Here is an 18118-nt window from a genome sequence, read left to right as displayed (position 1 = left end):
TTCAGTGAGAAATGTGTCCTTGGGCCCTGTGCTGGGAGCAGTTATATTGAGGCTGGGCACATTCTAGAATACCCCTTCCTTCAGCTCTGGAGGGAGGCAGGATGTCTTTCCTGGTGGTAAGGATGACATGACCCACCCTGTCCACACCTGCTTAGAGACAGTCCTCCTGTGTGGCTGTCCTCTGTCCTCTGTCACTGAATCTTGAGCATGGGTGTGCTCTCCATAGGGAGGCTATAACCATGAGCCTGATAGAAGACTCACCATGTTCTAGAAAGAGATGTGATTTTGATTATGAATTGAACTTGGTCCCTGCTTGTAAGCTGGAGGGCGGAATGTGAGATCTAGAGTACAGTGCTTGTGGGAGTTGGAGCCCTTTCTCTGGTGGGTCTTTTTTGTTAGGTGACCTTGGACAAGACACTGGTTCTATCTGTGAAGTGTGGCTGATAATGGGGGAGTGGGACAGCAGGGTGAGACCTTCACCTCTGGCTTTACACAGGCCTCTGAGGCCCTTGCCCAGATAGGCAGCCGAGTGTGGCTGTGTATGTGCATGTGTGCTCTACCCTAAGGCGCCCTTGAACTCATTACAGGAGCTGTCTAAGATCCTAGACACAATGGAGCCCTGTAGTGTTCTGTTCATTTTTTTGTCTACTAGCATGCTGTGAGCTCTTTGGGGTGTCTGGTGGAACCCACTGAGTGCGACTTGGATTTGCTGTCCCTGAGAGGACAGAGAAGCCTGTAAGCAGGGGATAGTGTCCTTTACTCCCACCTTTGACTTCTGTTCTCTGGACACCAGGGCTGGGTTGGGTGGACTAGGGGCATTTGAGCCATTTTTCTTCTTGGTCACTTAGGAGAAGGTAGAAATCAGGACACCATGTGCCTGTCAAAGGCAGGCTAGGAGCCTGGGGACCTGGGAATGGAGTTCCTGGGGATACCCATTTTCTCTCTATTGTAGTCCTTAACAGTGACTAGACAGGAAGGCATGGCCATCTGAAGGACACACTTGGATCTGAGACACTCCCCACCAATGTGCAACTAGATAAGCAACTATTCCTTGATGAGCCTGAGTGTCTTTATCTGTAAAGTGGGTCCATGGGTCATATGGCCTCCCAGAGGATCATAATGGCAGCAGAGTCACTCTAGGTAAGTCCTTAGCACAGAGGCCAGCATAGATTGCTCGAGCACCCAAGTCCCACTAGCTGTTTGATTCAGCCCCCTCCTCAGCTAAGAACTGTACGTATGCTCATCTCATTTAACCTTCAACCCAGTCCCATAACTCAGGGAGCCCCATAATGTCCATGTGATCACAGGAAATCCAGAGACCGAGTGCTGATGTGCCTTGCACATGGGGTTGCTCAGTCGAGGAGGTAGGATAAGCATCACCTGAGGTAGGAGAGTTTTCTGGGGACTCTGGGGCCTGGATGAGGAGCTGGCTCCCTGGAATTGGGCTGGTCGGTTTTGCAGAACTCTGAAGAAGTTTCCAGAGCCTGGGCATCTGGGTGGCCAGAAAGCCATGCTTCTTGGCTCGGATCCTGCATTTAGTGTCTCTGCTATACAAATGCATAATTATATTTCACATTATGGAGGAGCTGGAGACCAGGGGGCTGGGGAGTTTGGTGAAGCTTGTGTTCTGCCTGTAGTCCTGCCTTCTTGGCCCGATTCGTCAGTGTTAGGGTTGAGCTGGGGGTCAGCCCTATGATAAAATGGGATTTCCCTGAGGCCTGCTAGCCTGATCTGTCTGCCAGGCTGAACGGTCCAGGCTCTGCAGGAGGCAAAGACCTGAGGCCCAGACAATAGGCTCCAGGAGACTGGGAGAGGAGAGTACCAGGGGTGCCTTCCAGACAAGAGTGGGCAAGGGGAGGGGCAGCACATGGAATCAAATCAGCGGAGAGGCCAGAAGGAGGAGCACAGAAAAAGCAGGAGATGAAAGCTAAATACAACACAAGAAGGGAAGAAGTGATATGATGCTAAAGAGGGTGGGGTGTGCCTGTGTGTGACCCTGAGCTTCCTGTATAAGGGGGAGTGATTACCTGAGCTCAGAGACGAGCCTGTGTGGATGGATGTGTTGACTAATCCCACCCTGAATGTGCATATATGACTAGGACTGCACCTGTGCACCTTAGCCATCGCGTTCCTCATCACATGCATTTTGTGCAGGTGTCGCCTGAGCTTGGTATCCTGCTGTGTGCAGCCCGTCCAGATTCTCTTGCCTGCCTGTAGTCTGAGTATATATGCTCGCCATGCACCTGTGTGTGCGCGTGTCCCCGGGAAGATGTGTGTGTATGGGTGTGTGTGTGTGTGCCACGCGCGTGCGCGCGTATGTGTTCGCGCGCGCGCGCTCCAGTGCGCAAGTGGCTGGTGCGTGTGGGGGGCAGCTGGGGCCAAGAGGGGCCACCGGGCCAGGCCAGGGCGGTGGTGGGCGGGATCAGCGGCGCCGAGGCGCAGGGCGGGCGTGCTTTCGGCGGAGAGTTGGAGGAGTTACCGAGCTAGGCTACTGTGGCAGCGGGGCGCGGAGCTGGGTGCGCGCAGAGCTTCTGCCTCCCGCCGCCTCCTCGCCCTCCATTCCTGGTTCCCCGTCTTCCCCCGGCCACGCCGCGACTGCGCTGCCACCGCCTCCCTGGGAACGGTCGCCGGGGGAGGGTGCCCTGTACGATCGAAGCCCGCTGGGAGGTGCAGGACACCCACACCCGGCTCAGGGGAGCGCGCCCGGCCCTACCCGGGATCAGATAACTGCGGCGGGGGAGGGGGTGGGTCGGCGGTTCTTGTCGCGGGACTGAGCGACAGAAGCCAGCGGCGAGCCCGGAGCGAGCGCCGAGTGGCTGGGGGCGCCGTCTGGGCGTGCGCCCCCGACCTATGGCTGGCTGGTGGCACCCAGAGCCCGGGAGCGACGCGCCCCTCGGCGTGGAGCGCTCCCAGGGGCTGCGCTGAGGCGGCGGCGGCAACGGTGGCAATGCAGCCAGCGCAGCGGCGGCCGGGACCGGGAACGGCCGCTCGGAGCTTGAAGGACGCGGGACGCGCCGCGCCCCGGCCACTGACGGAGGTAAGAGCGCGGCCGCGGGCGCACGGCCCACCCTCTCGGCCCCAGTTCCCCCGCAGACAGCTTCCTGCCCCGGGTGAGCGAGGGGTGGTGCAGCAACAGGGAAGGTGAGGCAGAAGAGCTCCTTCGGTTCCTTTTTCTCCTTTCCCGTGGTGAACCACCAGATGAAATGCTGACAGAGAGCTTTTCTTCCCCTGCCATGTTTCGGGCTACAGCCACCAGGGAACTTTGCTCCGGACTAATGTCTTTCCCGGGGTGTATTGTATTGTGTGTTGCGGGGGCGGGGGGCGGCTCTCGGAAACTTTGAGGAGCTCTTGATCCCCCTCGGCCGGCTGGATTGAGGGGGCTCTTAAGGCTGCGGGCGGAGCCACTTTTGCGCGCGGCATCGGTCCTAGGCGTGACCTTACCCGACAGACCTGTGATCAAGATGAGGTACAGAGTGAGTGCACAGGTTCGGCTAGCGACCCGAGAATGCTCCCTGTTAAGAGCTGGGATCTTTGGAGTCATTTCTTTCCCACCGCCTGAGCTGTAATGGAGTAAAAATATTCTGGAGGTGGTTCTTAACCATTCATCTAGCCTGCAAGACCAGGGCACCTTTGCTGCTTAAATTTGATCTTGAGAAACCCAAAGGGGCTCAGGGCAAAGGGTCTCTCCGAGGCGCACAAGTCTATTCTGGTGTCCTGTGGGGAACTGCACCCTTTGGAAGAGGCAGCTGGGAGGGACAGCCTCTAAAGAGCTTTGGGGAAGAGCTGGAGACTGAGGCCCTTGGCACCATCCCTGCCTTAATTTGTGCACATGCCTTGTGAATACCTTAGAACTCACAAGAAAGTGTCACTTTGGTGAAGGCCTCCGGTTCTAGGAGGTTCTGCCACCCTACTGCATAGACCTGGTGGGGTTGGGGCTGCCCTTCTGGCCATCCCCAGAGTGTGATACCGTCATTGGCCCTTTCTAGTTTCTTCTTTACTACCTGTACCCAAGCCTGAAGCTGGCAGTAAAGATCTAGGGACTTCCTGGCCTTGGCATCCACCTCCTGAGCCCTGGTTAGAGGCTTCAGCTCTCTGGATTGCCTAGGTGCCCCCATGCCACTGAAATCAGCTGCCGCCTCCTCCAAGGTGGGAACCCACAAAGCTTGGTAGGCTCCCGGTCTTTACACACTCTTTGAGAGATAAGCAGAATCCCGCCCTGGCTGCTGTCCCACCTGTCTAGACTCCAGCCTGGCACTGCACCAGGTGACTGATGCGGGACCTCTCACACAAATCTGCCCGTGAACAGGAGAGGGTCAGAGAGGGGAGGCAGATCTGAGTACCAGGCTCTTCCTTAAGTATCCTTCCGCTGTATTCCCAGGAGAGCCCCTTCACGGCCTGTAGGGGAACCCCAAAGAGACTTCTCAGTGAAATCATCCGTTGTGTTCAAGGGGTCCTTCCAATTAGTCAGGAGACACAAGGGTCTCTGTCATATCAAGTGACCCTGGACAAGCTGAGCCACTTGTGAGAATGAATGCATAGCTGTGGGCATGTGGCCCACTAGATCAGCCTCAGCATAGTGGGAACGGGGAGAGGCTCAGACATCCTTAGGGACAAGGTAGGTAGTTCTGGTGTGCTGGACCATCTTCTCCTTTGAGATACTGCTATATGCATACAGAAAGTACCTTGTAAGCACAGTGTTCATACAGGACTGACATTTGTATACTTCAAGCCCTAATTGTTCCTCTCTGTCTTGGGTTGGTTGAGGACAATGGAGTGATGGATGTGTCCTCTGTTATTGGGGTCTCTAGGCAAGGTCCCCTGTAGGTGTGTGTCTAGCGGAGGGAGGTTTAGAAGGCTGTGCGCTATATTGGGAGAGGTATGTGCGGCAAGTGCTTCCAGAGCCATGCAACATGTTAGGTCAAACCAGAAGGCTTGCCTCATTTTTCCCAAATCAGAAGGCTTTCATACCAGGACTCCTGTGTTTCTCTTTGCTCTGCCCTAGGCAGGACCGGGCAGAACCGAGTGGTCCTCTAGCAGTAAACTAACATGGCAGCAATAATGGTAACTATCCTGGCCACAGTGGCACCTCTAGGATCTTCGACACTGGGGCCAGTACAGCCTGCAGACAGTTTCCTCTGGCTCTGCCAGGCATCCAGTGCCTGGGGCCATAGTTAGTATGACCAGTCATGGCACCCAAAGGCCTTGGCACAAAGCTATTGTGGAAATGACTGCGTCATCAGTCTCAGCAATCTCTGTGGTCCTTGCCAGCCCCCCCCCTCCCAACAGGGTCTGCTAGTATACTGTGAAGTTTGCTCAATAGTCACTCTCAATTCCCTGATCCTAACTCCTGCTCTGGGCAAGACCCTTCCTGCAACAGATGCAGCTGGGCCCTGTGGCTGGGCCATGTCCAGGACTGTGCTGTGAGTGAAACACGGGCCCAGTTACCCCTCCCTTCCCTGTGAACTGTCATTGGAGTCCTGCCAGGGACTGACACTGAGGAGAGGCAGACAAGGGGCAGCTTGTGGGCAGCAGGAGGGGGAAGGCTGAGCCTACGTCTAGGGAGGGTTGCTGGGGAGTGGAGGGCAAGGGGGCAGACAGCAGGGAAAAACAGTAGATAAAGCAAGAAAGAAGGGAGCTGACTGGGACTGGGCTTCAGGAATGGCGGCTGATGCTCCAGAGGAGCTGTGGTGACGAAGGGGCTTTTCCAGAGGAACTGGCCCCAGGAAGGAGTTAAGGACCCAGAGCTGGGCCAGATAATTTAATTTGTTAATGGCCTCCCAGTGCAGAAGCTTGTATTGTCTCCATTATATGGATGGGAATGGAGGCCAGGAGGTGTTGGAACTCCTTTGTGCTTCTGACCCAGAGCCTAGGGCTCTTCAGGGACAGGCTGCACCTTTCTGCTGCTCACAGACACTTTTACTGAGGGCGGTCTCTACCTCCAGGCAGTTTCCACTAAGCCCTAGGGCCTGCCTGCCTGCCTGTCTCCCAGGAAGTTGCTTCTTTGGGACCTGATGAAGGCCTGGCATGAGGTTAGTGTTCCGTAATGTTCCCTGAGGCTTCGGTGGCAGCCGTCTTGTGACATGGCCAAAGCTGTAGTGAGTGTGAGCTGGAGTGTCCAGCATACAGAAACAGTAAGGGACTGTTCAGTCAGTCGGTTTCTCTGTGTAGGGAAGATTTGGTTTTAGTTGCAGATGGGGATGTTTGGGAGGTTGGTGGAATAAGAGACACACAGGTGCTTCTCCTGGCTTCAGTTGCTGGGACTAAAGCCTGGAAGTCCTGGGATACTCAGGATGGAGAAGGGAAGAGAACCTTTAAATATACCTATAAGGATATTGAAGACCCAGGAAAACTGGGTGTCTCCAGAGGGGACCCCATGAAGAAGAGTTGTGGGCTTTTGGTGCCCAAGCCTTGGGAATCACAGTGCAGCCCAGTCTTTCTTTGGCTGCAAGGCAAACTGTTTAGAGAGAAGTGGGCTTCCATGGAGGTGGCCTCAGATGCTGGCCTCCTACTCTGGGCTGTTCCGTGTGCCCATTCTCACAGAGATATCCTAAAGCTCACGTTTTCCTGCTTAACTGCTGAGGTGACAGCTACAGGGGCAGTGTGAGGCTGTGGGGACCTCAGAGATCTTGACCCTGCATCCTCGTTAGCCTTTGGGCCTATAGTACCAAACATGGCTCCATGAGCCTGGCCAGCAGGCACAGGGATGCCTTTCTCAGCTGCCCCAGGAGCAGCTTTGCTTTTGCTGGGTATCAGCTGCTTCTTGAGGGTGGGCTTGGCCTCGTGGGTCTGGCTTGGAAGCTCCCTAGTATCCCCTACAAGCCTTGGGAAGCTGAAGGGTCCCTTCTATTCCTCACCTGTGGCCCGGTCTCTGGGAAGAACTCGGACTTGGAGATGGTTAGAGTAAAAGGTATAGAGTGACAGGCCATCGTGGCTCAGGTACCTACTGTGTGCCTGACCTGATTTGGGTGGCAGTGCTTTAGTGGTTCCAGTCTGGCCTCTCTCACTGTGTGTACTAGCTTCTGCTTCTCTCCCTGCCCTTCTTGCCATGCTTTCAACATGACAGGCCTGTGCTCCATCAGGGCCTATGCCTGTACCATTCCCTTCTCTGGACCACTCCTTCCCAGGTCTGTACATGACCCTTTCCTTTCCATCTTCATGTGCTGCCCAAATGCCACTTCTTCCCTGTAGCCCTTCCCCACAACTCCTCACAGCATCGAAGCCACGCCCCTTGCCCTCCATACCACTGTTTTCTCGCTGTAGAACTCAGTGCCATCTACCCCCAGTGCTTTATTTTTCAATGTTCTTCATTGTCTTGAGCTATAACCCCACAGATGTCCCCTTAGGCCTGTGGCAATAAGCAGCGGACAGCAGGTGCTCAGTACATACAGTGGGTGGGTGTGCGGTCTCAGCTGTGTGCTGCCTGACACGCTGTGCTCATCTTGTAGCGGCAACTGTGTGCATCTGCAGGTGAGACTACAGTCTCCAGAGGTGCCAGCATAGTTCCTGCATTGAGCATGAGCTGGGAGCCAGGGCTATGCTTTGAACCCTTGCCCTGGGATCCTGTGACTGAGCAGAAAGAATAGTTTGGACCAGTCTGGCTGGAGCCTTTCTGTTCACACTGTCTCCTGTCCAAGCCTGGCTGCCCCCAGCTTAGGAAAGCCCCACCCCAGCTGGATGGGAGTAGTGAGTCACTGTAAGTGTGAGCACACTGAGTCCAGCTGAGGTGACTTTTGGCTCCTCGCCATTCTCCTAGGTGGTGGGTCTTGCTACCTGCCTTCCTATCCAGCCTGGCCTTGAGGAGTGGCATGGGGCACGACAACTCCCACTGGCCACTGGAGTTTGGGCTGTGCTTCTTACTTTCCCGTTCAAGTTCCTTGAACATGACTAACATGTTTTATACATGTTTTAGTTCTTCAGATTTGCAGTCAACAACTTAGGCTTGTCCCCTGTTGTGAAGAAAACATGACATTTTCTTGTGGTCACTGCATGGCCTTCCTCTCCTCTCCTCAATATCTCCATGGCTTCTGGTGATTGAGTAGAAGGGGCTTGGGGTCTTGTCTTCTGGACACAAAGGAGGGACCATGTCAAGGTTGAACTGGAGCCTTGGGCAATTCTTTTGGTGGGGGTGACATGGCATCCCCATTGTGCAAGTGGGTCCCCTGAGGCCAGAGAAGGGTCTCATAGCCCTTTGCAAGTAAGTTTGGTATCTCTGCTCTCTGGTCTCTTTTTAGCTGTGTGGAGACTTGGTAATGGGGTGGGGGCAGGGTGAATGGAAGCTGGGGTGCAGGACTACATGGGCCAGTGAGTCTGAGAGGGCAGTAGAGAGGTCTAGAGAAGCTCTGGGGTCCAGGTTAGAGGCATGCCCTCACCCCTGCCTACCTCCTCTTCCTTCCAGCTGCAGCGCAGGCCCCCCTAAGCTGGCTGCTCCAGCCCTGCAATTCTTCAGCACTTAAAGCAAAAATAAATCACTGCCAGCAGCTGGCGTTCTGGGTGGCAGCAGCCGCACCACCCCCCTGCCCCGACCTCTGCCTCTGGGCTTCTGGTTCCAGGCCAAGGCCAGCCTTCCACTCAGGCCTGTGAGAGGATGTGAAGCCTGTGGGGGCTTGGCATGGCCTGGTGAGGTCACATGGAAGGCAGAGGCATTGTTGGTCCCCGAGGCTCTAGAGTCTCCAGCAGGAGGGGGAGGTTCCATTTCAACTTGGTAGAAATTGACCTGGGAGGGCTGGGGCAACCTCAGGGTGACCTGGTCACCTGTAGGTGACTCCTCATTTGTACTACCGTCTGACCCAGCTCTGGGCATTTCTTTTGCTTCTCTTCCATCCTTTCCCTTCTCAGAGAATCCTAGAGGTCTTGACTTATCAAGTGCTATGACGCAGGCCCTGAGGATGTCAAATTTTAGCATCATTTATACTTTCAACAAATAGCTTTGGGCAAAGGCGCATACACGTGCTACGCCCTGTGCTGAGAGGCTGGAGCCATGGATGCACACAAGCCCTCCCTTGTGGGGGACCCCATGGGGCTGATATCTCTCAGGGTTGGGGAAGATAAAATAGACAAGCAGAGGAGGAGTCATAGACTTGGTCATATTCCTTTGTTAATTATTACAGTCTTTAATTATGGGAGTGTTGCATGGTACAATTAAATAGTAAGAGTAGAAAGTAAATCTCTCCTCAGTTCTGCCTTCTCTCCCCCCAAAATGCTCCATGTTCTCTGGGTGACTGTCTCTCAGTGCTTGTGTAAATGTAGCTGTTCTCTCTGTTCTTCTCCCCTTCCCCCACCCATGCATCCCTTGGTTCCCTGCTTCAGGATCCTGGCCGTGTGGTGCCCAGTGCCTACTGAGCCCAGGGCTCCATTCCTGTCTCCAAGATGAGGGTTGAGTCACCGAGTCTGTGGATCTCGGTTGTGGAGCCTTTGAACTTGCAGAGCCATTGAGTTCACACATCATGGGTTCTTTGTGAAGCTTTACCAGTCTGAGGCAGGGAACCTGGAATTGCAGAATTGGAGCAGCTTAACCCCAAGAGAGGTTCTAGGTCCTTCCTGGGATCCCAGGGAGTTTAGACCCCCTAGATTCCCAGAATTTAGGTTCAAAGAGTGTGGGGGGTACCTGGGGCTGTGTGTTTTAATTTTCCCCAGTAGCTCATCTCCCTTCCAGCTATTTATGTCGGCTCCCCCTAGCTTCCATGTGGTCTCATCTGTCAGTGCTGTGAAACTTACGGCTGGCTAACTCCCCTGGGACAGAGGAAGCCCTGCTTGTATCTGAAGGGGGATGTGCCTACCCTTTTTTCTTAAAGCAGGGAGGTCCCTGCTTCACTCTCTGCCTTTTTCTTGACATTCTAGAGGAAGGACCACTGGATCCTTTATGGTCTTCAGACAGGGTTAACCCTCTGCCTGGGGGAGGACCACCATTACTGGGAACTCTGCCTCTGGGTTGTCCACCACTTGCTTGGTCCTCAGCCATTCCTGAATCCTAGTTTGATGTGAAGGAAGACCATGTTTAGAAAGTATATGATGCCCTGATTCCAGGAGAGGCTATAAGGATCTTGAATGTTCTGATGCACCAAGCCTCAGTCTTCCTTCTTGTGAAATGGGCACTAATGCTTCCCTTCTCTCAAGACATCATTGTTTCCTGCCCTTTGTACTTGGCTCTGTGGTCAGGGCAGGGCAGGGAGGCTTCCTCTCCTCTGTCACCCCCTCCATTCTGCAGCCGGAGGTTTGGCCATGCCAACACCTCACCTGCTGGGTCTCAAGCTGTCGGCAACACCTGTTTGGTCAAAGCAGCCAGGACTTTCTCTGGGCCCTAGGAAACCTGAGGACCACTGGGTATGTCCCCCAGGAGCCCCTGTGGTAGTCCCACAGTGGCCCAGGCCCCTGGCCTTTGTGACAGAACGTACCCACCATCCCCTCTCTTTGTTTTGTTGAACATGAGCTGGACTTGGCCTGGCCAGCTAAGCCATAACCAGTTGGGGTCCTGAGCTTAGCCTTGCAGGAAATGCTCAGACCTACACTACCAGGCTCTGTCCTCTCCTGACCCAGATGCCTCCTGCTGGCCTTTGGCCCAGCTGCAGCTGGGCCAAAACACCCTAAATAGGTAGAGGTTGATAGGGAATAGATTTAGGGAACAGGGGTGTGGTGGCAATCAGGAGTGTTGGGAGCCCTTGCATGAACCTATGCCCCAGAGTCTGCGTCTATAAAATGAAAATCCTAGAGCAACAAAGGCAACCATGTTCACATCCCTGCTCTTCTGCTGGGTCAGGGTGAGGCCCAGGAGGAGGTAGAAGTGAACAGTAGGGAGCACAAGCCCCGGATTGGTTTGGGTGCTGCTGCGTTGGGGGTTGAAATAGTGTGGCCTGAGCCTCTTTATCTAGAATGCTGGCTTCAACCTGCATTGAATTTCAGAATTGTTTTTCAGGTTTTGTAGTATGTGTGGTAAGATGCCTTGGGGAGGGGACCCAAGCCTGCACATGAAATCTGTATGTGGGTTTTTTTCAACTATAACTTATATACAGAGTTTGAATATGAATAGATTATTTTTTAATAATTTTGTGCAAGCTAAGTTTTTGTGATATGGAATTTTTTATTAGAATTCTTTCTCCCTCTCCCCCTCTCTCCCCCTCTCCCCCTCTCTCTCTTTCTCTCTCTTTTTAACTAGGGATGGAACCTAGGGTCTCATGCATGGTAGACAAGTCCTCTTGCCATTGAGCTATACCTCTAGCATCAGAAAATAAAATCTTAAAACACACAAAAAAAACCTCATGGTCAACAAGATAGATCGTCCCGTAAGGCACTTACCATGTAAGCCTCAACCCCTCAGAACCAATGTAAAGATGGAAGAACAAAAGTGGTGACTGAAATGTGTCCTTGGACCTCTACACATATACCATGGTACACACATGTGTGCACACACCACAGCCGTCACCACCACCATCTAAAAAGAAAGAAAAGATGTACTTTTGGGCAGTATCCTTTGGAAACACATGGCATTAGGGCTCTGTTTTGGATTTTGCTATTTCCCATGTGTAAGCAGATGGCTCTGCTGCTCTGTCCAGTTTCCCTTTGGGAACACAGAGACACGGAGACAAGAGTGGGTCTCTCTTTCTGAAGTGGTGCAATCTGAATTCATACATAACCTGGGCACATGGAAGGGTGTGGGAGATGTTACTTTCTTTTTTTCTAATTTTCAATTTTATGAGCACTGGTGTTTTGCCTTCATGTATGTCTGTGTGAGTGTGTCAGATGCCCTGGAACTGTAGCCACAGACAGTTGTGAGCTGCCATGTAGGTGCTGGGGATTGAACCTGGGTCCTTTGGAATAGCAGCCAGTGCTCTTAACTGCTGAGCCATCTCCCCAGCCCTGAAATACTACTTTCTGTGGCAAGATGGTTTTGAGATTTGCCTGATATTTCAGGAAAGAGACTGAATTTATGCTTAGTTAAAACTTCCTTGTTCTGATGTATTAACTTCCTAGATCTCCGTCCAACCTTAACTGTCTCTGTGCCTGGGTCCTCTAAATAGCAGGTTCTGGGAATGACTCAGCTAGGTTAAAGGGTGTATTTCTTTGTGATTTTGAGAGCCCATCTGGTGTCATACTAGTGTAGGGCCACCTCAGCAGAGCTTGTGTGTACCACAGCCACCTGATGCCTTATTTGATAACACAACTTTTGACAGCAAGGGCCTCGTCCAGTCTGGTATCTTCCTGTGGCTTATGCTCGGAGTTAGCTCCTTTGGGGACAGTGTTCTCAGATCCTTATCCTACCCCACTGGTTGGTCAATAAGTCAGGTAGTTAGTTCCTGACACCGTGTCTCTTTTCATGTCCTCCTGGGTCTTCACAGCTAACTCAAAGGACAGGGAGCTGCTACTGCTTTGCAGATTCCAAAACCAAGGTGCAGTGAGGCTGTGCAGTGACCAGCCTGCCTTCTCAGTTCTGTGTGCCCAGTGCCCAAGATTGACATCTGGAGCACCTGGTTTTCTCCATAGCCCATTATCACTGGACTCATGGCCCAAACTACTTCCTTGCCTGCCACCATGCATGTCCCTGCAGAGATGTACTGAATTGATGATGCCAGTGTCCTTGGTCCTTCCCCACACTCCAGGTTACTATCAGGTTATTGGGGAGGGGGCGGGGCTTTAGCATGCACACGGTGCCAGTGTTTCTGGAGAAGTGGTATAATATCTCCCTGAGATTTGGCATCGAAAGAAAACCATGAAATGACTGTTACCAGATCTGCTGGTGCTGGGCACTGTGCTCAATGCTTCCAGATGTTATCTCATTTAGTGCTCAGTGTCCTGGCCAGGCTAGAGATGAGGCTGGGGAGGCAAATGATCAATCCAGATGTCAATCAATATCCAAAAGCCATGAAGAGAGGGCCGTGTCTGAAGAGTGCTGTGGGCTGGTGGGAGGTGCTTAGCCTGCGATCTTTTCCCAGGATGTTAGACACCCTGCTTGGCTGGAAGTAGTAGAGCTGGCCATGAGCACCATAAACTATATTGGCCCAGATTTAAGTGGGGGCTGACCCCTTTTTGTGTGACTTGAAGCTAGCAGTGTCATCTCTTTAAGCCTCAATTCTGTATTCTGAAAAATAGGGCAAAATCTCCCTTTCACACGGATAGTTCCAGAGGAGTGCTTGGCCATACCTTATCGCTGTTTAAAAATTCTAGATAATAGAGGACCATTTCATAGGTAGAGAAACTGAGGCTTCAAAGACAGAAGACACTGTCAGGGATCATACTCAGCCTGCGTGATCTGAGGCTCTTCATCCCTCCTGTAGTTACAACTTCTGAATGTGGGCTGCTCCAGTCAGCTTTGTCCTTGCTCTGGATCAGGTTGTGGGGTAGACAGACCATTTCTTGGGCCCCTTTGGGCTGGGATCCTGGGGCAGGGCCATGGCTGAGGTTGAGGCCTTATGCAAGTGTCTCAGAGTACCTCTCATAACTACGTTCACATGGCTGACACTGACTTCTCCAAATGCTCCACATCCTGGGAGCCATTTGGCCTTAACAGCTGTGCTCTCAGACTCTGGCTATGGAAGATGGGCACTGCAGGCTTTTCAAGAATTTGTTTACAGATATATGATGCCCTGGAATGCCACGGGGTGAAGATTCACTGCTTATGGACAGGGTTTCTTCAACCCTTCTCACCTGGGTCAGTTTTACCCAAGATATTTTCATGTGACCCTGGGTATAGAGGTATATCAGATGGGCTAAGCACTTATTAGTAGTAAATCATGAAGAAATTTCATCATTTAATAAAGATTAAAACAGATTTGCATACTAATGAGATGGACATACTTGATTTTACATAAATAATTAAATCCTAGCTGAATGTTGGAGATTCTAGGTCACAGAGTATCTACAACATTTTTCAGAGTTGATAGATATTTTGATTTTATAAATGTCAGCAGTGAGAACGCCTTCTTGCATAAATACAGGGTGCAAAATGGCACAAGTATATTTAGGGTCATTTCAGGAATGGTTGAAAATTCTGCTCTGATCTCAAGCCGAAATCCATTTTAACTTTAAAGAAAAAAATTCAATGTTTTAATTTGAAACAGGGTCTCACTGTCCAGCCCTGGCCTGGATCTAATAGACCAGGTTAGCCTTCAAATCACAGAATTCCATCTGTTTCTATCTCCTGAGGACAGGGATTAAAGGTATGCACTACCATGCCTGGCAGCAATTTTTTTTTTAAAAAAGATTTACTTATTTTTATTTCACGTGTATGAGTGTTTTGCTTGCATGTGTCTCTGTACCACATGCATAGCTGGTATCCTTTGGAGGTCAGAAGAGGGCATCAGATCCCTCGGAACTGAAGTTACAGACAGTTGTAAGCCACCATTTGGGGGCTGGGAACTGAACCCAGGCTCTGTATAAAAACAGCAAATTCTCTTTAACTGCTGAGCCATCTCTACAGCCCTGCCTGGTGACAACTTTCAAAATCGAACATTCAAAATCAAACACAGTACAATCTGCATCAGTTACTGCTCTGTTGCTGGTCTAGAATACCGTAACTGAAAGCAGCATAAGGAAGAGTTTGTTTTAGCCTAAGTTTGTAGAGGGCCAGAGTCCACAGTGGTGGGAAAGGCACAATGTGACCATATAGCAGGAAGCTGTGTGAGAGAGAACCAGAAGTAGGGTGAAACTGTAAACCCCACAAGCCCGCCCCAATAGTGTATGTTCTTCAGCAAGGCTCCACCTACTGAAAGTTCCAAACAGTGCCACCAACTGGGAGCCTCATGTTCAAATGTGAACTGATGGAACCATTTCTCATTTAAACCACCATATGATCCAAAGATATAATAATTATATGCTGAGAAATATAATAAGAAATTATTTAAAGCCTTTGCTTCTACTTTGTTTCTGTAAGAGCTGGACACTGTGTGTGTATTAGAAACGCTGGTGTCCATAGCGTGCATCCGAGTCAAGTGCTTCCAGCAGTGTTTTGTTGGTGCTGTGTGGCTCGGTGCAGTCGGCATGAGATGCTCAGAACCAAGGCTACAGTGAAGCTGTACAGTGGAGCGTGAGTGCACTGCGTGCATACCTAGGATTCATGACACGCTGATTTCGAATTGAGTTTTGATCATTGCATGTCCAAAATACTTACTATTGCCATATTTGGGACTCTACATTGAGTTAACATATGGAATCATAATGTACAGTTTAAAAATCTGGTACTTAGGAGACAACTGGGTTGTCGGTCATCCATCCACCCATTCATTCATCCACTCACCCACCCACCTATCCTTCTATCCATTCACCCATCTACCCACCCCTACTCCCTACTCACGTACATACATGCACACATGCACATACATACATACAAACTTACACATCTGACCCCCATCCGCCCACCCATCCATCTACCCCCCACTCCTCATGTACATACATGTACATACATACACACCTGACCCCCATCCATCCATCCATCCATCCACTCCCATTCTCTAACCATATGCATACATACATACATACACATACATACATACATACATACATACATACATACATACATACAAACATACACATACACACCTGACCCCCATTCACCTATCCATCCACCCACAGATCTAGTCATCCCTCCGGTTGGCTTTAAGGACCCCAGGTCCTGTGGAGAAGCAGCCGTTTCCACAGATTCCTGTGACCCAGTGAATGCCTCCGAGAGGGTGATACTGAACACAAAAGGCTCACAGGTGAGTATCTTGGGTCCTGGCTTCACAAGGGTTTTGGAAGCATCTGTGTTCCCAGGAAAGGGTCTAGACTAGGAGGGCCCTTAGAGTACTGTTGAGAACCAAAGAAATTATTAGTTGACTGCTACCCAAGACTTCAGGAGATCAAGAGCCAAAGGATACAAAGTCCCTATACACAATTGCAGTCTGCTGTGGGGCTGCCGACCAGCCACACAGATACTCCTGCACCTACTAGGACCCATCCTGAGCTCTCTTCTTTCCAACCCATTGCTGAACCTGTCACTCATTTTTCATCTAGCCCCTGGTGCTTGTCCCCTTTCTCCAGATCCTTGGCCCAAGCCTTCCCAGTAAAGCCTTAGACTTTGTGGACGGTTTGATTTTCCGAGAATATCAAAAGAGAACTCACTGGTCTACGTCACAGCTGCTCATTTGATCTTCTCAGCCCTTTCATATGGACGGATTCTCACTCTCTTGTTCACAGGACCTCGTCCCCTCTGGCTATCTAAATCTGTTGCTATACCCAGGATTCTCTTTTGCCACTGGACTCTCTCTAGATTTCTTAAAAACAAGCCTACCCGGGGTGACCATTGAGAGCCTATCACCTAGGACATTGGGTGACAAACAGAACTTGTGTGTTTTGGGGAGAGTGACCATGAACTCCATGTGAACAGAGACCATTAAATCAGGGAATGAGCTGAAGGGTGTCAGAGAGAAGAGGGTGCGGCAGAGCGATTTTGATGTTGGCCCAGTAAGGGCAAAGCAGAGACAGAGCAGGAGGGCCATTCTCTGTTGGGTTCCAGACTGGGTCATCATCTTTGCATGTGTGCCAGCATGTGTGCACTGGACAGTACCAGCTCCACTGGCCTGGGCTCCACAGGGAAGGCTGATCTGGCTGTTGTAATGGGATGCCAAGGAAATGACAGACAGACCGATGCCCCACAGGGCTTTTCTCTCTGGGCTCCACCTTCAGCTGCAGCTGTTTTGGGGGAGTTTAGCTTAGCCAGTCCCTACCCTCTTTCAGCTTGTTAGGCCTGAGGACTGACAGGAGCCTCCTCCCCCAGAATACTGCTTTAGCCTGGATCTGGAGGAACTCCAAGCCACCTGTCTCTCATCAGCCTGGGGGTGCTGCTGTGTGTGGTGGGAGGATGGTCACAGATCCACGCCTTCCTCACAACCAGTAGCCTCAAACAGGGGATCCTGGATCAGCAAATTCAGAAGGTGAGGCCTTAGCCAGGCAGCGCAGACAGGGGTAGGCTCCTTACATGGTGGACACTATGCAGGGCGCATAGATGTAGATGAAGCCAGGTGGAGGGCCTGATGGTGGGGTGGGCTTTGGTAGGGTCAGCACTGTGACCACACATCAGTGTATCTGAACTTAGTAGGCTGGGAGGGTGGGCTCCTGTGTGCACAGACAGCTACAGGAGGAGAAGGCAGTGTGGACAGTGCTTATGAATCCAAGGCACAAGGGTCCCAGTGGAACACCACCACCTGGCTCTTTGACCTTATGTAACTTCTGACCCACCAGGGTAGCATGCTACTTGGACAGAACTGTTCCTCTGAGAGCAGGCCTATAACCCCAAGTCCACATGACTCTGGCGTCTCTTGTATTTTCTTTGCAAGTCACCAGGTTTTCCAGCCACCTCTACCCCAGCTATATCCTGGCCTTCTGGGCTCAGAGGACTACAGAGTGGAAGCTTGAACTATCTAGAACATTGGTTCTCAACCTGTGGATTGTGACCCCTTTGTGGGGGCTGGTCAAAGATCCTTTCACAAGTGGCCTGAAATCATAGAAAGACTGAGCTGGGTGGTGGTGCATACCTTTAACCCCAGCACTTGGGAGGCAGAGGCAGGCAGACCTCTGTGAGTTCCAGGCTAGACTCGTTTACAGAGAGAAGTCTGAGGCAGCCAAGGCTATACAGACAAACCCTGTCTTGAAAAACAAAACAAAACAAAACAAAACAAAACAAAAAAGAAAACAAACTAACAATACTATTAGGGAACACAGGTTTTACATTGTGATTTTTTAAAGTAGCCAAATCACAGTTATAAAGTAGCAACAAAAATAATTTTATGGTTGGGGGGGTCACCACACCATGAGGAACTGTGTTAAAGGGTCACAGCCTTAGGAAGGTTGAAAACCTCGACTCTAGAAGTTCGTGTGTGCTGACACACTGCACCTACATCACAACCGTGCGAGATGCTGGGGCTCTATTCCTTTGCCTGTGAGACCACAGACTCAAAGAGGCTTGGAGGTTGTTCTGAGGCCTCTGGTGCTCTCTTGAGCCAGGATTGAAGGGTCCAGCTCTCAGATCCCAGGTTCAGGGCTCACAGATTGTTCCCATGATTGGCTACACCCCAGGACTAGCCTTGGTTAACTCTAACCAACCTTGGCATCTCCTCGAATGGCCTGTTTCATATACTGTCTCCTGGGATTCAGG

At 51.4% G+C, this 18118-nt stretch overlaps 1 protein-coding gene across 1 annotated transcript in view; it reads left to right on the top strand.

Moving 5' to 3' along the window:
* The first annotated feature begins 2761 nt into the window (after positions 1–2761).
* The window catches only part of Kcnj12 (potassium voltage-gated channel subfamily J member 12), a 46184-nt gene continuing 30827 nt past the window's right edge, over positions 2762–18118 (top strand). Inside the window, exon 1 of the mRNA XM_028776593.1 lies at positions 2762–3037. The gene's annotated coding sequence lies outside the window, so the exon portion shown is untranslated. The remainder of the gene's footprint in view (positions 3038–18118) is intronic.

Source organism: Grammomys surdaster, unplaced genomic scaffold (assembly GCF_004785775.1).
Source record: "Grammomys surdaster isolate TR1022 unplaced genomic scaffold, NIH_TR_1.0 270, whole genome shotgun sequence".
Taxonomy (NCBI): Eukaryota; Metazoa; Chordata; class Mammalia; order Rodentia; family Muridae; genus Grammomys; species Grammomys surdaster.
Note: the sequence above shows the minus strand (reverse complement) of the source record. Positions and strands in the feature narration are given on the sequence as shown.